At 44.8% G+C, this 27,494-nt stretch overlaps 1 protein-coding gene across 1 annotated transcript in view; it reads right to left on the bottom strand.

Moving 5' to 3' along the window:
• Nucleotides 1–3,332: 3,332 nt before the first annotated feature.
• Nucleotides 3,333–27,494, bottom strand: part of LOC143768455 (uncharacterized) — a 66,179-nt gene continuing 42,017 nt past the window's right edge. The window contains exon 10 of the mRNA XM_077257135.1: nucleotides 3,333–4,380. The gene's annotated coding sequence lies outside the window, so the exon portion shown is untranslated. The remainder of the gene's footprint in view (nucleotides 4,381–27,494) is intronic.

The raw sequence follows: 27,494 nt of genomic DNA on the forward strand, positions 1-27,494 counted from the left end.
GGTGGTGGTGGCATGGTTTGCTAGCTGGTAGTGGTCAGGTTTGCCAGGTGGTGTTGGTCAGGTTTCCCAGGTGGTGGTGGGAAGGTTTGCCAGATGGGGGTGGCGTAGTTTGCCAGGTGGTGGTGGTCAGATTTGCCAGGTGGTGGTGGCATGGTTTGCCAGGTGGTGATGGCAAAGTTTACTATGTGGTGGTGGTCAGGATTGCCAGATGGTGTTGGTCAGGTTTGCCAGATGGTGGTGGCATGGTTTGGTAGGTGGTAGTGGCGTAGTTTGCCAGGTGGTGGTGGTATGGTTTGCTAGGTGGTGGTGGTCAGGTTTGCCAGGTGGTGTTGGTCAGGTTTCCCAGGTGGTGGTGGGAAGGTTTGCCAGATGGTGGTGGCGTAGTTTGCCAGGTGGTAGTGGCCAGGTTTGCCAGATGGTGGTGGCATGGTTTACTAGGCGGTGGTGGTCAGGATTGCCAGATGGTGTTGGTCAGGTTTGCCAGATGGTGGTGGTCAGGTTTGCCAGATGGTGGTGGCAAGGTTTGCCAGGTGGTGGTGGCGTAGTTTGCCAGGTGGGGGTCGCATGGTTTGCTAGGTGGTGGTGGTCATGTTTGCCAGGTGGTGTTGGTCAGGTTTCCCAGGTGGTGGTGGGAAGATTTGCCAGATGGTGGTGGCGAAGTTTGCCAGGTGGTGGTGGTCAGGTTTGCCAGATGGTGGTGGCATGGTTTGCCAGGTGGTGGTGGCATGGTTTGCTAGGTGGTGGTGGTCAGGTTTGCCAGGTGGTGTTGGTCAGGTTTCCCAGGTGGTGGTGGGAAGGTTTGCCAGATGGTGGTGGCGTAGTTTGCCACGTGGTGGTGGTCAGATTTGCCAGATGGTGGTGGCATGGTTTGCCAGGTGGTGGTGGCATGATTTGCCAGGTGGTGGTGGCAAGGTTTACTAGGTGGTGGTGGTCAGGATTGCCAGATGGTGTTGGTCAGGTTTGCCAGATGGTGGTGGTCAGGTTTGCCAGATGGTGGTGGCATGGTTTGCAAGGTGGTGGTGGCGTAGTTTGCCAGGTGGTGGTGGCATGGTTTGCTAGCTGGTAGTGGTCAGGTTTGCCAGGTGGTGTTGGTCAGGTTTCCCAGGTGGTGGTGGGAAGGTTTGCCAGATGGGGGTGGCGTAGTTTGCCAGGTGGTGGTGGTCAGATTTGCCAGGTGGTGGTGGCATGGTTTGCCAGGTGGTGATGGCAAAGTTTACTATGTGGTGGTGGTCAGGATTGCCACATGGTGTTGGTCAGGTTTGCCAGATGGTGGTGGCATGGTTTGGTAGGTGGTAGTGGCGTAGTTTGCCAGGTGGTGGTGGTATGGTTTGCTAGGTGGTGGTGGTCAGGTTTGCCAGGTGGTGTTGGTCAGGTTTCCCAGGTGGTGGTGGGAAGGTTTGCCAGATGGTGGTGGCGTAGTTTGCCAGGTGGTAGTGGTCAGGTTTGCCAGATGGTGGTGGCATGGTTTACTAGGCGGTGGTGGTCAGGATTGCCAGATGGTGTTGGTCAGGTTTGCCAGATGGTGGTGGTCAGGTTTGCCAGATGGTGGTGGCAAGGTTTGCCAGGTGGTGGTGGCGTAGTTTGCCAGGTGGGGGTGGCATGGTTTGCTAGGTGGTGGTGGTCATGTTTGCCAGGTGGTGTTGGTCAGGTTTCCCAGGTGGTGGTGGGAAGATTTGCCAGATGGTGGTGGCGAAGTTTGCCAGGTGGTGGTGGTCAGGTTTGCCAGATGGTGGTGGCATGGTTTGCCAGGTGGTGGTGGCATGGTTTGCTAGGTGATGGTGGTCAGGTTTGCCAGGTGGTGTTGGTCAGGTTTCCCAGGTGGTGGTGGGAAGGTTTGCCAGGTGGTGGTGGCGTAGTTTGCCAGATGGTGTTGGTCAGGCTTGCCAGGTGGTGGTGGCATGGTTTGCCAGATGGTGGTGGTCAGGTTTGCCAGATGGTGGTGGCATGGTTTGCCAGGTGGTGGTGGCGTAGTTTGCCAGGTGGTGGTGGCATGGTTTGCTAGGTGGTGGTGGTCAGGTTTGCCAGGTGGTGTTGGTCAGGTTTCCCAGGTGGTGGTGGGAAGGTTTGCCAGATGGTGGTGGCGTAGTTTGCCACGTGGTGGTGGTCAGATTTGCCAGATGGTGGTGGCATGGTTTGCCAGGTGGTGGTGGCATGATTTGCCAGGTGGTGGTGGCAAGGTTTACTAGGTGGTGGTGGTCAGGATTGCCAGATGGTGTTGGTCAGGTTTGCCAGATGGTGGTGGTCAGGTTTGCCAGATGGTGGTGGCAAGGTTTGCCAGGTGGTGGCGTAGTTTGCCAGGTGGGGGTGGCATGGTTTGCTAGGTGGTGGTGGTCATGTTTGCCAGGTGGTGTTGGTCAGGTTTCCCAGGTGGTGGTGGGAATATTTGCCAGATGGTGGTGGCGAAGTTTGCCAGGTGGTGGTGGTCAGGTTTGCCAGATGGTGGTGGCATGGTTTGCCAGGTGGTGGTGGCATGGTTTGCTAGGTGGTGGTGGTCAGGTTTGCCAGGTGGTGTTGGTCAGGTTTCCCAGGTGGTGGTGGGAAGGTTTGCCAGGTGGTGGTGGCGTAGTTTGCCAGATGGTGTTGGTCAGGCTTGCCAGATGGTGGTGGCATGGTTTGCCAGGTGGTGGTGGCGTAGTTTGCCAGGTGGTGGTGGCATGGTTTGCTAGGTGGTGGTGGTCAGGTTTGCCAGGTGGTGTTGGTCAGGTTTCCCAGGTGGTGGTGGGAAGGTTTGCCAGATGGTGGTGGCGTAGTTTGCCAGGTGGTGGTGGTCAGATTTGCCAGATGGTGGTGGCATGGTTTGCCAGGTGGTGGTGGCATGATTTGCCAGGTGGTGGTGGCAAGGTTTACTAGGTGGTGGTGGTCAGGATTGCCAGGTGGTGGTGGTCAGGTTTGCCAGATGGTAGTGGCATGGTTTGCCAGGTGATGGTGGCAAGGTTTACTAGGCGGTGGTGGTCAGGATTGCCAGATGGTGTTGGTCAGGTTTGCCAGATGGTGGTGGTCAGGTTTGCCAGATGGTGGTGGCATGGTTTGCCAGGTGGTGGTGGCGTAGTTTGCCAGGTGGGGGTGGCATGGTTTGCTAGGTGGTGGTGGTGGTCATCTTTGCCAGGTGGTGTTGGTCAGGTTTCCCAGGTGGTGGTGGGAAGGTTTGCCAGATGGTGTTGGCGTAGTTTGCCAGGTGGTGGTGGTCAGGTTTGCCAGATGGTGGTGGCATGGTTTGCCAGGTGGTGGTGGCATGGTTTGCTAGGTGGTGGTGGTCAGGTTTGCCGGGTGGTGTTGGTCAGGTTTCCCAGGTGGTGGTGGGAAGGTTTGCCAGATGGTGTGGCGTAGTTTGCCAGGTGGTGGTGGTCAGATTTGCCAGATGGTGGTGGCATGGTTTGCCAGGTGGTGGTGGCATGATTTGCCAGGTGGTGGTGGCAAGGTTTACTAGGTGGTGGTGGTCAGGATTGCCAGATGGTGTTGGTTAGGTTTGCCAGATGGTGGTGGTCAGGTTTGCCAGATGGTGGTGGCATGGTTTGCCAGGTGGTGGTGGCGTGGTTTGCCAGTTGGGGGTGGCGTGGTTTGCTAGGTGGTGGTGGTGGTCATGTTTGCCAGGTGGTGTTGGTGAGGTTTCCCAGGTGGTGGTGGGAAGGTTTGCCAGATGGTGGTGGCGTAGTTTGCCAGGTGGTGGTGGTCAGGTTTGCCAGATGGTGGTGGCATGGTTTGCCAGGTGGTGGTGGCATGGTTTGCTAGGTGGTGGTGGTCAGGTTTGCCAGGTGGTGTTGGTCAGGTTTCCCAGGTGGTGGTGGTCAGGTTTGCCAGATGGTGGTGGCATGGTTTGCTAGGTGGTGGTGGTCAGGTTTGCCAGGTGGTGTTGGTCAGGTTTCCCAGGTGGTGGTGGGAAGGTTTGCCAGATGGTGGTGGCGTAGTTTGCCAGATGGTGTTGGTCAGGTTTGCTACGTGGTGGTTTTATGGTTTGCCAGGTGTTGGTGGCATAGTTTGCTAGGAGGTGGGTTTTCCAGGTGGTGGTGGTCACGTTTGCCAGGTGGTGTTGGTCACATTTGCCAGGTGGTGGTGGTCACATTTGCCAGGTGGTGTAGACAAGGTTTGCTAGGTGGTGGTGGTCAGGATTGCCAGGTGGTGGGGGCATGGTTTAGCAGGTGGTGGTCGCAAGGTTTGTCAGGTGGTGGTGGTCAGATTTGCCAGGTGGTGGTGGCATGGTTTAGGAGGTGGTGGTGGTCAGGTTTTCCAGGTGATGGTGGTCAGATTTTCCAGTTGGTGGTGGTCACGTTTGCCAGGTGGTGGTAGTCACATTTGCCAGGTGGTGGTGGTCACATTTGAAAGGTGGTGGTCTGATTTGCCAGGTGGTGGTGGTCACGTTTGCCAGGTGGTGGTGGCATTTTCCTATGTAAAGTGGAGATATAACAAACAATAATGGTAAAGTGCATTCCAGTTACAAGATATTGATGGACTATCCTCAGGACCTACAGTATATCACTAAAGTTAGTATAATCCTCGCATTTTTGTAAATATTTTATTATATCTTTTCATGGGACAACAATGAAGATCTGACACTTTGATAAATTATAAAGTAGTCCGTGAACAGCTTGCACAAGAGTGTAAATTTGGTGTGCCCTCTAAATAACTAAGCAAGTGACACAGTCATTAATGTCTTAACCGCTGGCAACAAAAGTGAGCGCACCCCTAGGTGAAAATGGCCACATTGTGCTCCATTTTCTATTTTCCCTCCCCGATGTCATGTGACTCATAAGTGTTACAAGGTCTCAGGTGTGAATGGGGTGCAGGTTTGTTATGTGTGGTGTTATCGCTCTCACACTCTCTCATACTGGTCACTGGAAGTTCAAAATGGCACCTCATGACAAAGAAATCTCTGAGAATCTGAAAAAAGGATTGTTATTCTACATAAAGATGGCCTAGGCTGTCAGAAGATTGCCAACACCCTGACCATACAGTGGTTAACAAGACAGGTCCCACTCAGAACAGGCCTCGCCATTGTCGACCAAAGAAATTGAATGCACGTGCTCAGTGTCATATCCAGAGGTTGTCTTTTCAACATAGACACGAGTGCACATATGAGTGCTACCAGGATTGCTGTAGAGGTTAAAGCAGTGGGTTTGTCAGCTTGTCAGTGATCACACCAAAGGCTGCACACTCCATCAAATTTTTCTGCATAGCAGTGATCCCAAAAGGAAGCCTCTTCTAAAAATGATGCGCAAGAAAGCTTGCATGATTAAGGACATGGATTACTGAAACCATGTCATGTGGTCTGATGAAACCAAGATAAACGTATTTGGTTCATATGGTGTCAAGCGTGTGTGGCGGTAACCAGGTGAGGAGTACAAAGACAAGTATGTCTTGCCTACAGCCAGGCATGGTGGTGGGAGTGTCATGGTTTGGGGCTGCATGAATGCTTCTGGCTGTGGGCAGCAACAGGTCATTGAGGGAACCATGAATGTCAACATGTACTGTGACATCCTGAAGCAGGGCATGGTCCTCTTCCTTCGGAAACTGGATAGTATTCCAACATGATAATGACCCCAAACACACCTGCAGGACGGCCACTGCCTTGCTAAAGAAATTGAAGGTAAATGTGCTGGACTGCCCAAGCTTGTCTCCAGACCTAAACCCTGTTGAGCATCTGTGGGACATCCTCAAGCGAAAGGTGGAGGAGCACAAGGTCTCTAACAACCAACAGCTCCGTGATGTCATCATGGAGGAGCGCAGGGGATTCCAGTGGCAAACCTGTGAAGCTCTAGTGACTAGGGTTGAGCGAAACGGGTCGATCATTTTCAAAAGTCGCCGACTTTTGGCTAAGTCGGCGTCTCATGAAACCCGATCCGACCCCTGTGCTTGTCGGCCATGCGGTACGCGACTTTCGCGCCAAAGTCGCGTTTCAATGACGCGAAAAGCGCCATTTCTCAGCCAATGAAGGTGAACGCAGAGTGTGGGCAGCGTGATGACATAGATCCTGGTCCCCACCATCTTAGAGAAGGGCATTGCAGTGATTGGCTTGCTGTCTGCGGCGTCACAGGGGCTATAAAGGGGCGTTCCCGCCGACCGCCATCTTACTGCTGCTGATCTGAGCTTAGGGAGAGGTTGCTGCCGCTTCGTCAGAAGCAGGGAGAGCGTTAGGCAGGGTCCACTAACCACCAAACCGCTTGTGCTGTAGCGATTTCCACTGTCCAACACCACCTTCGGTGTGCAGGAACAGTGGAAGCTATTTTTTTTTTTTTTTCCTCAGCGCTGTAGCTCATTGGGCTGCCCTAGAAGGCTCCGTGATAGCTGTATTGCTGTGTGTACGCCACTGTGGAAACCAACTGCTTTTTTCAAAGCACATATCCTCTTGTTCCTTTCTGCACAGCTATCTTTTTTGTTTGTCCACACTTTTTATTTAATTTGTGCATCAGTCCACTCCTATTGCTGCCTGCCATACCTGGCTTAGATTACTGCAGGGAGATAGTAATTGTAGGACAGTCCCTGTTTTTTTTTTTTTTTTTTTGTGGGAGATTAAGATTGGCATTTCTGCTACAGTGCCATCCCTGTGTGTGCCATCTCTCACTGAGTGGGCCATAGAAAGCCTATTTATTTTTTCCGTGATTTGTGTTCTAAATTCTACCTCAACACAAAAACACTACATCAATCAGTGGTAGAAAAATATTGGCCTCAGTCAGGGCTTGTGCATACCTCCCAACCGTCCCGATTTCAGCGTGACAGTCCCGCTTTGGCACCGGGGTCCCGCTGTCCCGCTTCGGGCATTTAAAATCCCGAATTTGCGGCCGCCGGTGAAGCCCCGCCCACTTCCGGGACGTAGAGAGAGCCCGATTAGGACTCCCGCACTCCGGGCGGGGTCAGGAAGGAGTGACGTAAGCGGCCGGCATGATCTATTGTCTGGTCATGCTGCTGCATCACTCCTGATCGTTTCCGGAGGTCTTGGTGGCGGGCAGCCCGTGCAGTAAGCAAAGTGCGGTGGAAGATTCTGGAGGCGGCGGAGAGGTGAGTAATGGGGAGGGGGGTCGGCAGCATACTTATTACCGCATCATGATTGCTTTGCGGTAAGCATTGCTGCCGTATTTAGCGTTTTGGGGTGGCAATAGTAATACCTTACCCCTCTAAGCATCACCTCCAGCAGAACCCGCCGCTGTGCCCCATTGCCTCTACTAGTACTGCTACTGCCCCCCCCCCACTGTGACCTCCAGCATGCCCTCATCGCCTCCAGTTGTTCACATTAATTGAAGTAGGTGGAGTGTGGGATGGGTGTGGCCAGGGGTGGGGTTATGAGGGTGGGCGTGGCTTGGTTGTCCCTCTTTCCGTTCCTGTAAAGTTGGGAGGTATGCTTGTGTGCCACTGTTGTGTGTGCTATCTCTTATTCAGTGGGCTATAGAAAGCCTATTTATTTATTTTTTTTTTTTCTTATTATTTGGTTTCTAAAGTCTCCCTGAAAAAAAAAAAAAATAAATAAAAAAACAGTGGGAGAGTAATATTGCCCTTTCAGCTTGTGTGCCAGTCTTGACTCCTGGGTGTGCCACCTCTCTCTCTAATTGTGGGCCATAGAAAGCCTTTTTATTTATTTTTTTTTAAATATTATTGGGTTTCTAAAGTCTCCCTTAAAAAACAAAAAATACATAAAAAACAGTGGGAGAGTAATATTGCCCTTTCAGCTTGTGTGCCAGTCTTGACTCCTGGGTGTGCCACCTCTCTCTCTCATTCAGTGGGCCATAGAAAGCCTTTTTTTTTTTTTTTTTTTTAAATATTATTGGGTTTCTAAAGTCTCCCTTAAAAAACAAAAAATACATAAAAAAACAGTGGGAGAGTAATATTGCCCTTTCAGCTTGTGTGCCAGTCTTGACTCCTGGGTGTGCCACCTCTCTCTCTCATTCAGTGGGCCATAGAAAGGCTATTTATTTTTTTGGTTTTTTTAATATTATTTGGTTTCTAAAGTCTCCCTGAAAAAAAAAAAAACATAAAAAAACAGTGGGAGAGTAATATTGCCCTTTCAGCTTGTGTGCCAGTCTTGACTCCTGGGTGTGCCACCTCTCTCTCTCATTCAGTGGGCCATAGAAAGCCTTTTTTTTTTTTTTTTTTAAATATTATTGGGTTTCTAAAGTCTCCCTTAAAAAACAAAAAATACATAAAAAAACAGTGGGAGAGTAATATTGCCCTTTCAGCTTGTGTGCCAGTCTTGACTCCTGGGTGTGCCACCTCTCTCTCTCATTCAGTGGGCCATAGAAAGGCTATTTATTTTTTTGGTTTTTTTAATATTATTTGGTTTCTAAGTCTCCCTGAAAATAAAAAAAAAAAAACTTAAAAAAACAGTGGGAGAGTAATATTGCCCTTTCAGCTTGTGCGCCAGTCTTGACTCCTGGGTGTGCCACCTCTCTCTCTCTAATTGTGGGGCATAGAAAGCCTTTTTTTTTTTGTTTTTTTTAAATATTATTTGGTTTCTAAAGTCTCCCTTAAAAAACAAAAAATACATAAAAAAACAGTGGGAGAGTAATATTGCCCTTTCAGCTTGTGTGCCAGTCTTGACTCCTGGGTGTGCCACCTCTCTCTCTCATTCAGTGGGCCATAGAAAGCCTTTTTTTTTTTTTTTTTAAATATTATTGGGTTTCTAAAGTCTCCCTTAAAAAACAAAAAATACATAAAAAAACAGTGGGAGAGTAATATTGCCCTTTCAGCTTGTGTGCCAGTCTTGACTCCTGAGTGTGCCACCTCTCTCTCTCATTCAGTGGGCCATAGAAAGGCTATTTATTTTTTTGGTTTTTTTAATATTATTTGGTTTCTAAAGTCTCCCTGAAAAAAAAAAAAAACATAAAAAAACAGTGGGAGAGTAATATTGCCCTTTCAGCTTGTGTGCCAGTCTTGACTCCTGGGTGTGCCACCTCTCTCTCTCATTCAGTGGGCCATAGAAAGCCTTTTTTTTTTTTTTTTTTAATATTATTGGGTTTCTAAAGTCTCCCTTAAAAAACAAAAAATACATAAAAAAACAGTGGGAGAGTAATATTGCCCTTTCAGCTTGTGTGCCAGTCTTGACTCCTGGGTGTGCCACCTCTCTCTCTCATTCAGTGGGCCATAGAAAGGCTATTTATTTTTTTGGGTTTTTTAATATTATTTGGTTTCTAAAGTCTCCTTGAAAATAAAAAAAAAAAAACTTAAAAAAACAGTGGGAGAGTAATATTGCCCTTTCAGCTTGTGCGCCAGTCTTGACTCCTGGGTGTGCCACCTCTCTCTCTCTAATTGTGGGGCATAGAAAGCCTTTTTTTTTTTGTTTTTTTTTTAATATTATTTGGTTTCTAAAGTCTCCCTTAAAAAACAAAAAATACATAAAAAAACAGTGGGAGAGTAATATTGCCCTTTCAGCTTGTGTGCCAGTCTTGACTCCTGGGTGTGCCACCTCTCTCTCTAATTGTGGGCCATAGAAAGCCTTTTTTTTTTTTTTTTTTTTTAAATATTATTGGGTTTCTAAAGTCTCCCTTAAAAAACAAAAAATACATAAAAAAACAGTGGGAGAGTAATATTGCCCTTTCAGCTTGTGTGCCAGTCTTGACTCCTGGGTGTGCCACCTCTCTCTCTCATTCAGTGGGCCATAGAAAGCCTTTTTTTTTTTGTTTTTTTTTTAATATTATTTGGTTTCTAAAGTCTCCCTTAAAAAACAAAAAATACATAAAAAAACAGTGGGAGAGTAATATTGCCCTTTCAGCTTGTGTGCCAGTCTTGACTCCTGGGTGTGCCACCTCTCTCTCTAATTGTGGGCCATAGAAAGCCTTTTTTTTTAAATATTATTGGGTTTCTAAAGTCTCCCTTAAAAAACAAAAAATACATAAAAAAACAGTGGGAGAGTAATATTGCCCTTTCAGCTTGTGTGCCAGTCTTGACTCCTGGGTGTGCCACCTCTCTCTCTCATTCAGTGGGCCATAGAAAGCCTTTTTTTTTTTTTTTTTAAATATTATTGGGTTTCTAAAGTCTCCCTTAAAAAACAAAAAATACATAAAAAAACAGTGGGAGAGTAATATTGCCCTTTCAGCTTGTGTGCCAGTCTTGACTCCTGGGTGTGCCACCTCTCTCTCTCATTCAGTGGGCCATAGAAAGGCTATTTATTTTTTTTGGTTTTTTTAATATTATTTGGTTTCTAAAGTCTCCCTGAAAAAAAAAAAAAACATAAAAAAACAGTGGGAGAGTAATATTGCCCTTTCAGCTTGTGTGCCAGTCTTGACTCCTGGGTGTGCCACCTCTCTCTCTCATTCAGTGGGCCATAGAAAGCCTTTTTTTTTTTTTTTTTTTTATATTATTGGGTTTCTAAAGTCTCCCTTAAAAAACAAAAAATACATAAAAAAACAGTGGGAGAGTAATATTGCCCTTTCAGCTTGTGTGCCAGTCTTGACTCCTGGGTGTGCCACCTCTCTCTCTCATTCAGTGGGCCATAGAAAGGCTATTTATTTTTTTGGTTTTTTTAATATTATTTGGTTTCTAAAGTCTCCCTGAAAATAAAAAAAAAAAAACTTAAAAAAACAGTGGGAGAGTAATATTGCCCTTTCAGCTTGTGCGCCAGTCTTGACTCCTGGGTGTGCCACCTCTCTCTCTCTAATTGTGGGGCATAGAAAGCCTTTTTTTTTTTCCTTTTTTTTTTAATATTATTTGGTTTCTAAAGTCTCCCTTAAAAAACAAAAAATACATAAAAAAACAGTGGGAGAGTAATATTGCCCTTTCAGCTTGTGTGCCAGTCTTGACTCCTGGGTGTGCCACCTCTCTCTCTCATTCAGTGGGCCATAGAAAGCCTTTTTTTTTTTTTTTTTTAAATATTATTGGGTTTCTAAAGTCTCCCTTAAAAAACAAAAAATACATAAAAAAACAGTGGGAGAGTAATATTGCCCTTTCAGCTTGTGTGCCAGTCTTGACTCCTGGGTGTGCCACCTCTCTCTCTCATTCAGTGGGCCATAGAAAGCCTTTTTTTTTTTTTTTTTTTTTAAATATTATTGGGTTTCTAAAGTCTCCCTTAAAAAACAAAAAATACATAAAAAAACAGTGGGAGAGTAATATTGCCCTTTCAGCTTGTGCGCCAGTCTTGACTCCTGGGTGTGCCACCTCTCTCTCTCTAATTGTGGGGCATAGAAAGCCTTTTTTTTTTTGTTTTTTTTTTAATATTATTTGGTTTCTAAAGTCTCCCTTAAAAAACAAAAAATACATAAAAAAACAGTGGGAGAGTAATATTGCCCTTTCAGCTTGTGTGCCAGTCTTGACTCCTGGGTGTGCCACCTCTCTCTCTAATTGTGGGCCATAGAAAGCCTTTTTTTTTTTTTTTTTTTTAAATATTATTGGGTTTCTAAAGTCTCCCTTAAAAAACAAAAAATACATAAAAAAAACAGTGGGAGAGTAATATTGCCCTTTCAGCTTGTGTGCCAGTCTTGACTCCTGGGTGTGCCACCTCTCTCTCTCATTCAGTGGGCCATAGAAAGCCTTTTTTTTTTTTTTTTTAAATATTATTGGGTTTCTAAAGTCTCCCTTAAAAAACAAAAAATACATAAAAAAACAGTGGGAGAGTAATATTGCCCTTTCAGCTTGTGTGCCAGTCTTGACTCCTGGGTGTGCCACCTCTCTCTCTCATTCAGTGGGCCATAGAAAGGCTATTTATTTTTTTTGGTTTTTTTAATATTATTTGGTTTCTAAAGTCTCCCTGAAAAAAAAAAAAACATAAAAAAACAGTGGGAGAGTAATATTGCCCTTTCAGCTTGTGTGCCAGTCTTGACTCCTGGGTGTGCCACCTCTCTCTCTCATTCAGTGGGCCATAGAAAGCCTTTTTTTTTTTTTTTTTATATTATTGGGTTTCTAAAGTCTCCCTTAAAAAACAAAAAATACATAAAAAAACAGTGGGAGAGTAATATTGCCCTTTCAGCTTGTGTGCCAGTCTTGACTCCTGGGTGTGCCACCTCTCTCTCTCATTCAGTGGGCCATAGAAAGGCTATTTATTTTTTTGGTTTTTTTAATATTATTTGGTTTCTAAAGTCTCCCTGAAAATAAAAAAAAAAAAACTTAAAAAAACAGTGGGAGAGTAATATTGCCCTTTCAGCTTGTGAGCCAGTCTTGACTCCTGGGTGTGCCACCTCTCTCTCTCTAATTGTGGGGCATAGAAAGCCTTTTTTTTTTTCCTTTTTTTTTTAATATTATTTGGTTTCTAAAGTCTCCCTTAAAAAACAAAAAATACATAAAAAAACAGTGGGAGAGTAATATTGCCCTTTCAGCTTGTGTGCCAGTCTTGACTCCTGGGTGTGCCACCTCTCTCTCTCATTCAGTGGGCCATAGAAAGCCTTTTTTTTTTTTTTTTTTTTTTAAATATTATTGGGTTTCTAAAGTCTCCCTTAAAAAACAAAAAATACATAAAAAAACAGTGGGAGAGTAATATTGCCCTTTCAGCTTGTGTGCCAGTCTTGACTCCTGGGTGTGCCACCTCTCTCTCTCATTCAGTGGGCCATAGAAAGCCTTTTTTTTTTTTTTTTTTAAATATTATTGGGTTTCTAAAGTCTCCCTTAAAAAACAAAAAATACATAAAAAAACAGTGGGAGAGTAATATTGCCCTTTCAGCTTGTGTGCCAGTCTTGACTCCTGGGTGTGCCACCTCTCTCTCTCATTCAGTGGGCCATAGAAAGCCTTTTTTTTTTTTTTTTTTTTAAATATTATTGGGTTTCTAAAGTCTCCCTTAAAAAACAAAAAATACATAAAAAAACAGTGGGAGAGTAATATTGCCCTTTCAGCTTGTGCGCCAGTCTTGACTCCTGGGTGTGCCACCTCTCTCTCTCTAATTGTGGGGCATAGAAAGCCTTTTTTTGTTTGTTTTTTTTTTAATATAAAAAACAAAAAATACATAAAAAAACAGTGGGAGAGTAATATTGCCCTTTCAGCTTGTGTGCCAGTCTTGACTCCTGGGTGTGCCACCTCTCTCTCTAATTGTGGGCCATAGAAAGCCTTTTTTTTTTTTTTTTTTTTAAATATTATTGGGTTTCTAAAGTCTCCCTTAAAAAACAAAAAATACATAAAAAAACAGTGGGAGAGTAATATTGCCCTTTCAGCTTGTGTGCCAGTCTTGACTCCTGGGTGTGCCACCTCTCTCTCTCATTCAGTGGGCCATAGAAAGCCTTTTTTTTTTTTTAAATATTATTGGGTTTCTAAAGTCTCCCTTAAAAAACAAAAAATACATAAAAAAACAGTGGGAGAGTAATATTGCCCTTTCAGCTTGTGTGCCAGTCTTGACTCCTGGGTGTGCCACCTCTCTCTCTCATTCAGTGGGCCATAGAAAGGCTATTTATTTTTTTGGTTTTTTTAATATTATTTGGTTTCTAAAGTCTCCCTGAAAATAAAAAAATAAAAACTTAAAAAAACAGTGGGAGAGTAATATTGCCCTTTCAGCTTGTGCGCCAGTCTTGACTCCTGGGTGTGCCACCTCTCTCTCTCTCTAATTGTGGGGCATAGAAAGCCTTTTTTTTTTTCCTTTTTTTTTAATATTATTTGGTTTCTAAAGTCTCCCTTAAAAAACAAAAAATACATAAAAAAACAGTGGGAGAGTAATATTGCCCTTTCAGCTTGTGTGCCAGTCTTGACTCCTGGGTGTGCCACCTCTCTCTCTCATTCAGTGGGCCATAGAAAGGCTATTTATTTTTTTGGTTTTTTTAATATTATTTGGTTTCTAAAGTCTCCCTGAAAATAAAAAAAAAAAAACTTAAAAAAACAGTGGGAGAGTAATATTGCCCTTTCAGCTTGTGCGCCAGTCTTGACTCCTGGGTGTGCCACCTCTCTCTCTCTAATTGTGGGGCATAGAAAGCCTTTTTTTGTTTGTTTTTTTTTAAATATTATTTGGTTTCTAAAGTCTCCCTTAAAAAACAAAAAATACATAAAAAAACAGTGGGAGAGTAATATTGCCCTTTCAGCTTGTGTGCCAGTCTTGACTCCTGGGTGTGCCACCTCTCTCTCTAATTGTGGGCCATAGAAAGCCTTTTTTTTTTTTTTTTTTTTAAATATTATTGGGTTTCTAAAGTCTCCCTTAAAAAACAAAAAATACATAAAAAAACAGTGGGAGAGTAATATTGCCCTTTCAGCTTGTGTGCCAGTCTTGACTCCTGGGTGTGCCACCTCTCTCTCTCATTCAGTGGGCCATAGAAAGCCTTTTTTTGTTTGTTTTTTTTTTAATATTATTTGGTTTCTAAAGTCTCCCTTAAAAAACAAAAAATACATAAAAAAACAGTGGGAGAGTAATATTGCCCCTTCAGCTTGTGTGCCAGTCTTGACTCCTGGGTGTGCCACCTCTCTCTCTAATTGTGGGCCATAGAAAGCCTTTTTTTTTTTTTTTTTTTTAAATATTATTGGGTTTCTAAAGTCTCCCTTAAAAAACAAAAAATACATAAAAAAACAGTGGGAGAGTAATATTGCCCTTTCAGCTTGTGTGCCAGTCTTGACTCCTGGGTGTGCCACCTCTCTCTCTCATTCAGTGGGCCATAGAAAGCCTTTTTTTTTTTTTTTTTTAAATATTATTGGGTTTCTAAAGTCTCCCTTAAAAAACAAAAAATACATAAAAAAACAGTGGGAGAGTAATATTGCCCTTTCAGCTTGTGTGCCAGTCTTGACTCCTGGGTGTGCCACCTCTCTCTCTCATTCAGTGGGCCATAGAAAGGCTATTTATTTTTTTTGGTTTTTTTAATATTATTTGGTTTCTAAAGTCTCCCTGAAAAAAAAAAAAAACATAAAAAAACAGTGGGAGAGTAATATTGCCCTTTCAGCTTGTGTGCCAGTCTTGACTCCTGGGTGTGCCACCTCTCTCTCTCATTCAGTGGGCCATAGAAAGCCTTTTTTTTTTTTTTTTTTTTTTATATTATTGGGTTTCTAAAGTCTCCCTTAAAAAACAAAAAAGACATAAAAAAACAGTGGGAGAGTAATATTGCCCTTTCAGCTTGTGTGCCAGTCTTGACTCCTGGGTGTGCCACCTCTCTCTCTCATTCAGTGGGCCATAGAAAGGCTATTTATTTTTTTGGTTTTTTTAATATTATTTGGTTTCTAAAGTCTCCCTGAAAATAAAAAATAAAAAAACTTAAAAAAACAGTGGGAGAGTAATATTGCCCTTTCAGCTTGTGCGCCAGTCTTGACTCCTGGGTGTGCCACCTCTCTCTCTCTAATTGTGGGGCATAGAAAGCCTTTTTTTTTTTCCTTTTTTTTTTAATATTATTTGGTTTCTAAAGTCTCCCTTAAAAAACAAAAAATACATAAAAAAACAGTGGGAGAGTAATATTGCCCTTTCAGCTTGTGTGCCAGTCTTGACTCCTGGGTGTGCCACCTCTCTCTCTAATTGTGGGCCATAGAAAGCCTTTTTTTTTTTTTTTTTTAAATATTATTGGGTTTCTAAAGTCTCCCTTAAAAAACAAAAAATACATAAAAAAACAGTGGGAGAGTAATATTGCCCTTTCAGCTTGTGTGCCAGTCTTGACTCCTGGGTGTGCCACCTCTCTCTCTCATTCAGTGGGCCATAGAAAGCCTTTTTTTTTTTTTTTTTTTAAATATTATTGGGTTTCTAAAGTCTCCCTTAAAAAACAAAAAATACATAAAAAAACAGTGGGAGAGTAATATTGCCCTTTCAGCTTGTGTGCCAGTCTTGACTCCTGGGTGTGCCACCTCTCTCTCTCATTCAGTGGGCCATAGAAAGGCTATTTATTTTTTTTGGTTTTTTTAATATTATTTGGTTTCTAAAGTCTCCCTGAAAATAATAAAAAAAAAACTTAAAAAAACAGTGGGAGAGTAATATTGCCCTTTCAGCTTGTGCGCCAGTCTTGACTCCTGGGTGTGCCACCTCTCTCTCTCTAATTGTGGGCCATAGAAAGCCTTTTTTTTGTTGTTTTTTTTTTTGTTTTTTTTTTAATATTATTTGGTTTCTAAAGTCTCCCTGAGAAAAAAAAATAAATAAATTAGGTGGGAGATTAACCCCTTCACCCCCAAGGGTGGTTTGCACGTTAATGACCGGGCCAATTTTTACAATTCTGACCACTGTCCCTTTATGAGGCTATAACTCTGGAACGCTTTGACGGATCTTGGCGATTCTGACATTGTTTTCTCGTGACATATTGTACTTCATGTTAAAGGTAAAATTTATTCGATATAACTTGCGTTTATTTGTGAAAAAAATGGAAATTTGGCGAAAATTTTGAAAATTTTGCAATTTTCCAACTTTGAATTTTTGTGCCCTTAAATCACAGACATATGTCACGCAAAATACTTAATAAGTAACATTTCCCACATGTCTACTTAACATCAGTACAATTTTGGAACCAAAATTTTTTTTTGTGACGGAGTTATAAGGGTTAAAAGTTGACCAGCAATTTCTCATTTTTACAACACCATTTTTTTTTAGGGACCACATCTCATTTGAAGTCATTTTGAGGGGTCTATATGATAGAAAATACTCAAGTGTGACACCATTCTAAAAACTGCACCCCTCAAGGTGCTCAAAACCACATTCAAGAAGTTTATTAACCCTTCAGGTGTTTCACAGGAATTTTTGGAATGTTTAAATAAAAATGAACATTTAACTTTTTTTCACACAAAATTTATTTCAGCTCCAATTTGTTTTATTTTACCAAGGGTAACAGGAGAAAATGGACCCCCAAAGTTGTTGTACAATTTGTCCTGAGTACGATGATACCCCATATGTGGGTGTAAACCATTGTTTAGGCGCATGGCAGAGCTTGGAAGGGAAGGAGCGCCATTTGACTTTTCAATGCAAAATTGACTGGAATGGAGATGGGACGCCATGTTGCGTTTGGAGAGCCCCTGATGTGCCTAAACATTGAAACTCCCTACAAGTGACACCATTTTGGAAAGTAGACCCCCTAAGGAACTTATCTAGATGTGTGGTGAGCACTTTGACCCACCAAGTGCTTCACAGAAGTTTATAATGCAGAGCCGTAAAAATAAAAAATCATATTTTTTCACAAAAATGATCTTTTCGCCCCCAATTTTTTATTTTCCCAAGGGTAAGAGAAGAAATTGGACCCCAAAAAATGTTGTGCAATTTGTCCTGAGTACGCTGATACCCCATATGTGGGTGTAAACCATTGTTTGGGCGCATGGCAGAGCTTGGAAGGGAAGGAGCGCCATTTGACTTTTCAATGCAAAATTGACTGGAATTGAGATGGGACGCCATGTTGCGTTTGGAGAGCCCCTGATGTGCCTAAACATTGAAACTCCCTACAAGTGACACCATTTTGGAAAGTAAACCCCCTAAGGAACTTATCTAGATGTGTGGTGAGCACTTTGACCCACCAAGTGCTTCACAGAAGTTTATAATGCAGAGCCGTAAAAATAAAAAATCATATTTTTTCACAAAAATGATCTTTTCGCCCCCAATTTTTTATTTTCCCAAGGGTAAGAGAAGAAATTGGACCCCAAAAAATGTTGTGCAATTTGTCCTGAGTACGATGATACCCCATATGTGGGTGTAAACCATTGTTTGGGCACATGGCAGAGCTTGGAAGGGAAGGAGCGCCATTTGACTTTTCAATGCAAAATTGACTGGAATTGAGATGGGACGCCATGTTGCGTTTGGAGAGCCCCTGATGTGCCTAAACATTGAAACTCCCTACAAGTGACACCATTTTGGAAAGTAGACCCCCTAAGGAACTTATCTAGATGTGTGGTGAGCACTTTGACCCACCAAGTGCTTCACAGAAGTTTATAATGCAGAGCCGTAAAAATAAAAAATCATATTTTTTTCACAAAAATGATCTTTTTGCCCCCAATTTTTTATTTTCCCAAGGGTAAGAGAAGAAATTGGACCCCAAAAAATGTTGTGCAATTTGTCCTGAGTACGCTGATACCCCATATGTGGGTGTAAACCATTGTTTGGGCGCATGGCAGAGCTTGGAAGGGAAGGAGCGCCATTTGACTTTTCAATGCAAAATTGACTGGAATTGAGATGGGACGCCATGTTGCGTTTGGAGAGCCCCTGATGTGCCTAAACATTGAAACTCCCTACAAGTGACACCATTTTGGAAAGTAGACCCCCTAAGGAACTTATCTAGATGTGTTTTGAGAGCTTTGAACCCCCAAGTGTTTCACTACAGATTATAACGCAGAGCCGTGAAAATAATTATTTTTTTTTTTCTCAAAAATGATTTTTTAGCCCCCAGCTTTGTATTTTTACAAGGGTAACAGAATAAATTGGACCCCAAAAAATGTTGTGCAATTTGTCCTGAGTACGCTGATACCCCATATGTGGGTGTAAACCATTGTTTGGGCGCATGGCAGAGCTTGGAAGGGAAGGAGCGCCATTTGACTTTTCAATGCAAAATTGACTGGAATTGAGATGGGACGCCATGTTGCGTTTGGAGAGCCCCTGATGTGCCTAAACATTGAAACTCCCTACAAGTGACACCATTTTGGAAAGTAGACCCCCTAAGGAACTTATCTAGATGTGTTTTGAGAGCTTTGAACCCCCAAGTGTTTCACTACAGATTATAACGCAGAGCCGTGAAAATAATTATTTTTTTTTTTCTCAAAAATGATTTTTTAGCCCCCAGCTTTGTATTTTTACAAGGGTAACAGAATAAATTGGACCCCAAAATTTGTTTTCCAATTTGTCCTGAGTACGCTGATACCCCATATGTGGGGGGGAACCACTGTTTGGGCGCATGACAGAGCTCGGAAGGGAAGGAGCGCCATTTGGAATGCAGCCTTAAATAGATTGGTCTGCAGGCGTCACGTTGCATTTGCAGAGCCCCTGATGTACCCAAACAGTACAAACCCCCCACAAGTGACCCCATATTGGAAACTAGACCTCCCAAGGAACTTATCTAGATGTGTTGTGAGAACTTTGAACCCCCAAGTGTTTCACTACAGTTTATAATGCAGAGCCGTGAAAATAAAACATCTTTTTTTTCCCACAAAAATGATTTTTAGCCCCCCAAATTTTTATTTTCCTAAGGATAACAAGAGAACTTGGACCCCAGAAGTTGTTGTTCAATTTGTCCCGAGTACGCTGATAACACATATGTTGGGGTAAACCCCTTTTTGGGCGCACGGGAGAGCTCGGAAGGGAAGGAGCACTGTTTTACTTTTTCAACGCAGAATTGGCTGGAATTGAGATTGGACGCCATGTCGCGCTTGGAGAGCCCCTGATGTGCCTGGACAGTGGAAACCCCCCAATTCTACCTGAAACCCTAAACCAAACACACCCCTAACCCTAATCCCAACGGTAACCCGAACCACACCCCTAGCCCTGACACACCCATAATTCTAATCCCAACCCTAATCCAAACCCTAACCTTAACTTTAGCCCCAACCCTAACTTTAGCCCCAACCCTAACTTTACCTCCAACCCTAGCCCTAACCCTAACCCTACCCCTAACCCTAACCCTAAACGTGACTGAAATACGTGGCACTGAAATACGTGGCACTGAAATACGTGGCACTGAAATACGTGGCACTGAAATACGTGGCACTGAAATACGTGGCACTGAAATACGTGATACGTGGCACTTAAATATGTGGCACTGAAACACGTGGCACTGAAATACGTGGCACTGAAATACGTGGCACTGAAATACGTGGCACTGAAATACGTGGCACTTAAATAAGTGGCACTGAAATATGTGATATGTGGCACTTAAATACGTGGCACTGAAATACGTGGCACTGAAATACGTGGCACTGAAATACGTGGCACTGAAATACGTGGCACTGAAATATGTGATACGTGGCACTTAAATACGTGGCACTGAAACACGTGGCACTGAAATACGTGATACGTGGCACTGAAATACGTGGCACTGAAATACGTGGCACTGAAATACGTGCAACTGAAATACGTGGTACTAAAATATGTGGCACTGAAATACGTGATACGTGGCACTGAAATACGTGGCACTGAAACACGTGCCACTGAAATACGTGATACGTGGCACTGAAATACATGGCACTGAAATACGTGGCACTGAAATACGTGGCACTGAAATACGTGGCACTGAAATACGTGGCACTATGACTGTCAGAAAATGTTCATTAAACGGTTAGGGGTGAGGTTAGGGGTAGAGTTAGGGTTAGGGTTTGGATCCCTTTATCACCTTGATGGTGGTGGGTGGCTTTTCAGTGTGTTTTCTGTTTTTTTTCGATAAAAATGCATGCGTTTTTAACGCAAACAAACGCATGTGCTTAAAAACGCAAGAAAATACTGCAGGTTGTATTTCTGAAAATGAACGCATGCAGAAAAAAACCGCATGCGTTTGAAAACGCGACCAAACGCGTACAAAAAAAACGCATGCGTTTTCAATGTTAAATATAGGGAAAAAACGCATGCGTTTTTTTGTGCAAAAAACGCTGCAGACAAAAACGGAAGTGTGAAACCAGCGACGCTTTTTATAGCAAAAAAGTTTTTGCGTCTCCACATTTTGAGACCTATAATTTTTCCACATTTGCTCCACAGAGTCATGTGAGGTCTTGTTTTTTGCGGGACGAGTTGACGTTTTTATTGGTAACATTTTCGGACACGTGACCGTTTTTGATCGCTTTTTATTCCGATTTTTGTGAGGCAGAATGACCAAAAACCTGCTATTCATGAATTTCTTTTGGGAGAGGCGTTTATACCGTTCCGGGTTTGGTAAAATTGATAAAGCAGTTTTATTCGTCGGGTCAGTACGATTACAGCGATATCTCATTTATATCATTTTTTTATGTTTTGGCGCTTTTATACGATAAAAACTATTTTATAGAAAAAATAATTATTTTGGTATCGCTTTATTCTCAGGACTATAACTTTTTTATTTTTTTGCTGATGATGCTGTATGGCGGCTTGTTTTTTGCAGGACAAGATGACGTTTTCAGCGGTACCATGCATATTTATATCAGTCTTTTTGATCGCGTGTTATTCCACTTTTTGTTTGGCGGTATGGTAATAAAGCGTTGTTTTTTGCCTCGTTTTTTTTTTTTGTTCTTACGGTGTTTACTGAAGGGGTTAACTAGTGTGGCAGTTTTATAGGTTGGGTCGTTACGGACGTGGCGATACTAAATATGTGTACTTTTATTGTTTTTTTTTTTTAATTTAGATAAAGAAATGTATTTATGGGAATAATATTTTTTTTTTTTTTTCATTATTTTGGAATATTTTTTTTTATTTTTTTTTACACATTTGGAAATTTTTTTTTTTACTTTTTTACTTTGCCCCAGGGGGGGACAATACAGATCGGTGATCTGTCAGTTTGCATAGCACTCTGACAGATCACCGATCTGATTGAAGTGCAGGCTGCTTCACAGTGCCTGCTCTGAGCAGGCGTCTGTGAAGCCACCTCCCTCCCTGCAGGACCCGGATCCGCGGCCATCTTGGATCCGAGTCTGGAGCAGGCAGGGAGGGAGGTAAGACCCTCGCAGCAACGCGATCACATCGCGTTGCTGCGGGGGGCTCAGGGAAGCCCGCAGGGAGCCCTCTCCCTGCGCGATGCTTCCCTGCATCGCCGGCACATCGCGATCATGTTTGATCGCGGTGTGCCGGGGGTTAATGTGCCGGGGGCGGTCCGTGACCGCTCCTGGCACATAGTGCCGGATGTCAGCTGCGATATGCAGCCGACACCCGGCCGCGATCGGCCGCGCTCCCCCCGTGAGCGCGGCCGATCGGCTATGACGTACTATCCCGTCGGCGGTCATACGGGCCCACCCCACCTCGACGGGATAGTACGTCAAATGTCGGGAAGGGGTTAATATTGACATTAGTGCTTGAGTGACAGTCCTGCGTGTGTGTCATCTCTGTGATTTTGTGCCACAGAAAACAGAGTGTGTAACATTGTGCCTGATTTTCCTTGTGGTCTCACCAACCTGTTAAGGGATATTGAAATCATACTGAAGTTATAGCTCACCGTGTAAGTTGTTTGACAGCAACAAATAAAGTTACTTTGGTTAAGATTTTAAAACAATGAGGAAGTCTGGTGCAAGAGGTCGTCGTGGGCGTTCATTGTCAGCTGGTAATGATGGTAGTGGTAGTGGAGCATCAGGTGGTCGTGGGGATAAAAATATTCCACCTAAGTCTGGAGCTGTGGAGCCAGTTTCGTCGTCAGGCTACACAAGGCCTCGAACGCTCTCTTTTCTGGGAGTAGGAAAACCGCTTTTAAAGGCGGAGCAGCAACAGCAAGTTTTGGCTTACATTGCAGACTCAGCCTCTAGCTCTTTTGCCTCCTCTTCCGAAACTGGTAAATGTAAAAGCAGCGCGTCGCTTGTGGATGTTCACGGTCAGGGACAAGTCGCTTCCTTGTCCTCCTCAGCAAAAACTACAACAAGAGAGAAGGATGCAGCAGGCGACACAACGGGTCACTCCATGGAGCTCTTTACACATACCGTCCCTGGCTTAGAAAGTGAAACATTTAACAGGCCATGCCCATTACAAGTATATTCTGACATGGAGTGCACTGATGCACAGCCACAGCCAGAGTACTATGCTGCTCCTTTGACTCAGACCACCACATTGCCCTCTCAGGGTACAGATCCACAATCAGACCCTGATGAGACTATGTTGCCCCGCCACGAACGCTATACCACCGACCGACACAGTGACACAGACGAAGTTGCACACGAGCTCGAAGAGGAGGTAATAGATGACCCAGTTATTGACCCCGATTGGCAGCCATTGGGGGAACAGGGTGCAGGCGGCAGTAGTTCAGAAGCGGAGGTGGAGGAGGGGCCGCAGCAGGCATCAACATCGCAACAGGTTCCATCTGCCGGGCCCGTATCTGGCCCAAAACGCGTGTCAAAGCCAAAACCTGTTGGAGGACAGCATGGCCATCCGGTTAAAGCTCAGTCTGCAATCCCTGAAAAGGGATCCGAGTCTAGGAAGAGTGCAGTCTGGCATTTTTTTAAACAACATCCAACTGATCAGCGCAAAGTCATCTGTCAAAAATGTTCAACTAGCTTAAGCAGAGGTCAGAATCTGAAAAGTCTAAATACTAGCTGCATGCATAGACACTTAACCACCATGCATTTTCAAGCCTGGACTAACTACCAAACGTCCCTTAAGGTTGTAGCACCCTCGGCCAATGAAGCTAGTCAGCAACGCAACATCCCTTCCGTCACTGTAAGGCCACCATTTTCCGCACCACCGGCAGTATCTGTGCAGGTTTCTTTGCCAGCCAAAAGCAGTCAGGGTCAGGGAACCACCAGTTTTGTAGGAGGAAATATTGCATCTAGGGCACCGGCGGAAACAATACCGTCTCCAACCGTCTCTCAGTCTGCCATGTACACCGGCACACCCGAAAGTTCCACGATCTCCAGCTCTCCAGTCCAGCTCACCCTACATGAGACTCTGGTTAGAAAAAGGAAGTACTTATCCTCGCATCCGCGTACACAGGGTTTTAACGCCCACATAGCTAGACTAATCTCGTTAGAGATGATGCCCTACCGGTTAGTTGAAAGCGAAGCTTTCAAAGCCCTGATGGAGTACGCTGAACCACGATACGAGCTACCCAGTCGACACTTTTTTTCCAGAAAAGCCATCCCAGCCCTGCACCAGCATGTTAAACAGCGCATCGTCCATGCACTCAGGCAATCTGTGAGTACAAAGGTGCACCTGACTACAGATGCATGGACCAGTAGGCATGGCCAGGGACGTTATGTGTCCATCACGGCACACTGGGTGAATGTGGTGGATGCAGGGTCCACAGGCGACATCAATTTAGGGACAGTTGTGCCTAGCCCACGGTCTAGGAAACAGTTGGCTGTAGGCGTTCGCACCCCCTCCTCCTCCTCCTCCTCGTCCTCCTGCAGAAGCTACAGCTCTTCCACAGAACGCAGTCTGCCAACCACTCCATCGGCAGATGACACTGTTGCACACCAGTTGTCCCATTATGGGCCAGCTACTGCCAAGCGTCAGCAGGCTGTATTGGCTATGAAGTGTTTGGGCGACAACAGACACACCGCGGAAGTTCTGTCCGAGTTCTTGCAACAAGAAACGCAGTCGTGGCTGGGCACAGTAGATCTTGAGGCAGGCAAGGTAGTGAGTGATAACGGAAGGAATTTCATGGCTGCCATCTCCCTTTCCCAACTGAAACACATTCCTTGCCTGGCTCACACCTTAAACCTGGTGGTGCAGTGCTTATTGAAAACTTATCCTGGGTTCTCCGACCTGCTCCTCAAAGTGCGTGCACTTTGCTCACATATCCGACGTTCGCCTGTACACGCCAGCCGTATGCAGACCTATCAGCGGTCTTTGAACCTTCCCCAGCATCGCCTCATCATAGACGTTGCAACAAGGTGGAACTCAACACTGCACATGCTTCAGAGACTGTGCGAACAGAGGCGTGCTGTTATTTATTTGTGGGAGGATACACGGGCAGGCAGTAGGATGGCAGACATGGAGTTGTCAGGTGTGCAGTGGTCTAAGATACAAGACATGTGTCAAGTCCTTCAGTGTTTTGAGGAATGCACACGGCTGGTTAGTGCAGACAACGCCGTAATAAGCATGAGCATCCCCCTAATGCATCTGCTGATGCAAAGTTTGACGCACATAAAGGAGCAGGCGTCTGCACCAGAGGAAGAGGAAAGCCTTGATGACAGTCAGCCATTGTCTGGTCAGGGCAGTGTACAGGACGAGGTAGCGGGCGAAGAGGAGGTGGAGGACGAGGAGGATGATGGGGATGAGTATATTTTTAATGCCGAACCTTTCCCGGGGGCACAGGAAATTGGTTGCGTGTCACGGCCGGGTTCTGGTTTTTTGAGGGACACAAGTGACGTAGATTTGCCTGCAACTGCCCCTCAACCAATCACAACCGGAGATTTGACAACTGGAACTTTGGCCCACATGGCGGATTATGCCTTACGTATCCTAAAAAGGGACACACGCATTACGAAAATGATGAACGATGACGATTACTGGTTGGCCTGCCTCCTTGATCCACGCTATAAAGGCAAATTGCAAAATATTATGCCACATGAGAACTTGGAACTAATATTAGCAACCAAACAATCAACTCTTGTTGACCGTTTGCTTCAGGCATTCCCAGCACACAGCGCACGTGATCGTTCTCACACGAGCTCCAGGGGGCAGCAGACTAGGAGTGTTAGGGGTGCACACATCAGAAGTGGCGTTGGACAGAGGGGTTTTCTGACCAGGTTGTGGAGTGATTTTGCTATGACCGCAGACAGGACAGGTACTGCTGCATCAATTGAAAGTGACAGGAGACAACATTTGTCCAGTATGGTTACTAACTATTTTTCATCCCTTATCGATGTTCTCCCTCAACCGTCATTCCCATTTGATTACTGGGCCTCCAAATTAGACACCTGGCCAGAATTGGCAGAATATGCATTGCAGGAGCTTGCTTGCCCGGCAGCAAGTGTCCTATCAGAAAGAGTATTCAGTGCTGCAGGGTTCAATATTAACCGAAAAAAGGACTCGTCTGGCTACCCAAAATGTTGACGATCTAACATTCATTAAAATGAACCACAACTGGATTTCGAAATCTTTTGCCCCACCTTGCCCGGCCGACACCTAGCTTTCCTATGAAAAGCTCTTGCCTGTGAATTACTTTTCTAATGTCTAATTTGCTGCAGCTGATTGTACAGCATACGACATGTTTACACCTCCCTAAATGGCAAAACTCCCCACACGGGGCCGTGGTATCGCGACTTGGCGCAAGCACCCGTGAGACTGCTGTTTGTCTGAAGAGGTGGGTGTGCTCGCTTTTGGTTGACGGCATTGCTACTGGGTCCCTCATAGTACAATGTAGTGTCTCTGGCGGTGGCGGTGCGCACCCAACGTCAGACACACCGTTGTAACATGAGGGGCCCTGGGGCGGTCCCGCCGGCCTCAAGAGAGTTCCCCCCTACCCCAGCTCAAAATGTGCTCTACCACGTGCAAAATTATGTCGCACAGCTCCACCAATCTTTAGTCTATTCGCTGACATCATTCAATGTCTGGCACTGACAATACAAATTTGTAGACATCTATGATGCAACTTAAAGTAGTCTGTGTCTGTGTCCTATATTGGCACCATTAAATAGTTACTGCCAAATTACTATGTCAGAAACTCAGTAGATGAGCCCACCCCTGTACCTAAGTATGCCACCTTTTTTTTTGTTTTGGTTGTTTTGCGAGACATTAACATCTATTTATATTTTGGGAGTACTGGGACAGACACTCCTTGCACTACTCCTCCACTCACCACCAAGCTGCCTGTGTATCCATGTAACCGCTGTAAAGCTGCCATGAGCCTATTGTTTGTTATTTTAGGCCTTTGATAGCCTGTCTGCGGTCCCTACTTTAAATACTCCTCCACTCATCACCAGCTGCCTGCCCGTGTATCCATGTAACCGCTGTAAAACTGCCATGAGCCTATTGTTTGTTATTTTAGGCCTTTGATAGCCTGTCTGCGGTCCCTACTTTAAATACTCCTCCACTCATCACCAGCTGCCTGCCCGTGTATCCATGTAACCGCTGTAAAACTGCCATGAGCCTATTGTTTGTTATTTTAGGCCTTTGATAGCCTGTCTGCGGTCCCTACTTTAAATACTCCTCCACTCACCACCAAGCTGCCTGTGTATCCATGTAACCGCTGTAAAACTGCCATGAGCCTATTGTTTGTTATTTTAGGCCTTTGATAGCCTGTCTGCGGTCCCTACTTTAAATACTCCTCCACTCATCACCAGCTGCCTGCCCGTGTATCCATGTAACCGCTGTAAAACTGCCATGAGCCTATTGTTTGTTATTTTAGGCCTTTGATAGCCTGTCTGCGGTCCCTACTTTAAATACTCCTCCACTCACCACCAAGCTGCCTGTGTATCCATGTAACCGCTGTAAAACTGCCATGAGCCTATTGTTTGTTATTTTAGGCCTTTGATAGCCTGTCTGCGGTCCCTACTTTAAATACTCCTCCACTCATCACCAGCTGCCTGCCCGTGTATCCATGTAACCGCTGTAAAACTGCCTTGAGCCTATTGTTTGTTATTTTAGGCCTTTGATAGCCTGTCTGCGGTCCCTACTTTAAATACTCCTCCACTCATCACCAGCTGCCTGCCCGTGTATCCATGTAACCGCTGTAAAACTGCCATGAGCCTATTGTTTGTTATTTTAGGCCTTTGATAGCCTGTCTGCGGTCCCTCCTTCCACTAGGCCTCCACTGACCAGACCACTGCTGCCCGTGTACCCCTGGAACCAATTTTAAAGTGCCTACAGCCTGCCCATTTTATTGTGTTAGGCCTTCGAAGCCTGTCTGCGGTCCCTCCTTCCACTAGGCCTCCACTGACCAGACCACTGCTGCTCGTGTACCCCTGGAACCAATTTTAAAGTGCCTACAGCCAGCCCATTTTATTGTGTTAGGCCTTCGAAGCCTGTCTGCGGTCCCTCCTTCCACTAGGCCTCCACTGACCAGACCACTGCTGCCCGTGTACCCCTGGAACCAATTTTAAAGTGCCTACAGCCAGCCCATTTTATTGTGTTAGGCCTTTGAAGCCTGTCTGCGGTCCCTCCTTCCAATAGGCCTACACTGACAAAGGTACAC

Source organism: Ranitomeya variabilis, chromosome 4, assembly GCF_051348905.1.
Source record: "Ranitomeya variabilis isolate aRanVar5 chromosome 4, aRanVar5.hap1, whole genome shotgun sequence".
Taxonomy (NCBI): Eukaryota; Metazoa; Chordata; class Amphibia; order Anura; family Dendrobatidae; genus Ranitomeya; species Ranitomeya variabilis.